The sequence below is a fragment of the Sprattus sprattus genome, assembly GCF_963457725.1.
Source record: "Sprattus sprattus genome assembly, chromosome: 1".
Lineage (NCBI taxonomy): Eukaryota > Metazoa > Chordata > Actinopteri > Clupeiformes > Clupeidae > Sprattus > Sprattus sprattus.
Genome location: NC_137920.1, coordinates 43,377,737 through 43,378,736, shown reverse-complemented (window position 1 = coordinate 43,378,736; position 1,000 = coordinate 43,377,737).

Here is a 1,000-nt window from a genome sequence, read left to right as displayed (position 1 = left end):
GATGTTAGTGTTGGGTGTTGGGAAGCCATTGAGTGTGGGTAGATGGGTAGATAGTGTAGTTTTCAATTGATCGGGGCCTACAAGCATAACCTCAGGTCTAGTAGGCACGTCGATGATTTAGATGAGAGGATCAAGGAGTTTAGTTCAGGGAGGTCGATGGGTGCGAAGGATTCAAGGAGAGCACCCGGTTGAGGAGGTGTTGTCATGGCGCATTTTGGAAGGGGTGTAGGGTCACAGAGGGGGAGGAGACTATGAATTTGTTCTCTTATTTTAAGGATTTTATTATTGAAAAAGGTCATGAAATCATTACCACTAAAGATTATGGGAACCAAATGTTCGATTGTGTTGTGATTTTTTGTTAGCCTAGAAATAGTGTTAAATAGGTACTTTGGGTTGTTTTTATTACTATCAATCAATGAAGTATAATAGGCCGATTTCGCCTCAGAGAGTACTCGTTTATAGCTAAGAAGGCTATCCTTACATGCCAGGAGGAATACCTCAAGTCTGGTGGAGTACCATTTTTTTCTAGTTTTCGTGTGGTTTGTTTAAGTGCACAAGTCTGATCAGCATGGGGCCAGTTTTTTCCGTTTTCTTATTCTCTTTTTTAGTGGTGCAACAGCGTCAAGGGTTGAGTGCAGCGCATGTATGACGCCTTCGGTTAGTAGATCGATATGAGGTGGGGGAGTGCATACGCCGTTTACTTTACCAGTGGTAAGAGCTGAGGCGAGGGCGACGGGTAGTTTTGATATAAATTCAGCTGTAGTCCTATCGGCTAGACAACGGCTGTAGAAGTGGGTTATTTCCGATGTTGGACGGAGTTCTAATTTGATGTTGAATGTAATAAGTTGGTGATCGAAAGGGTAGTATTTTGGGGTAGAACTATAGGGCGTTCAATTTCTAGGCCATGTGTTAATACAAGGTCAGTGGTGTGATTATGGTAGTGAGTTGGTGTGTTTACATGTTGTGAGAACCCGATAGAGTCTATCAGTGATTGGAATGC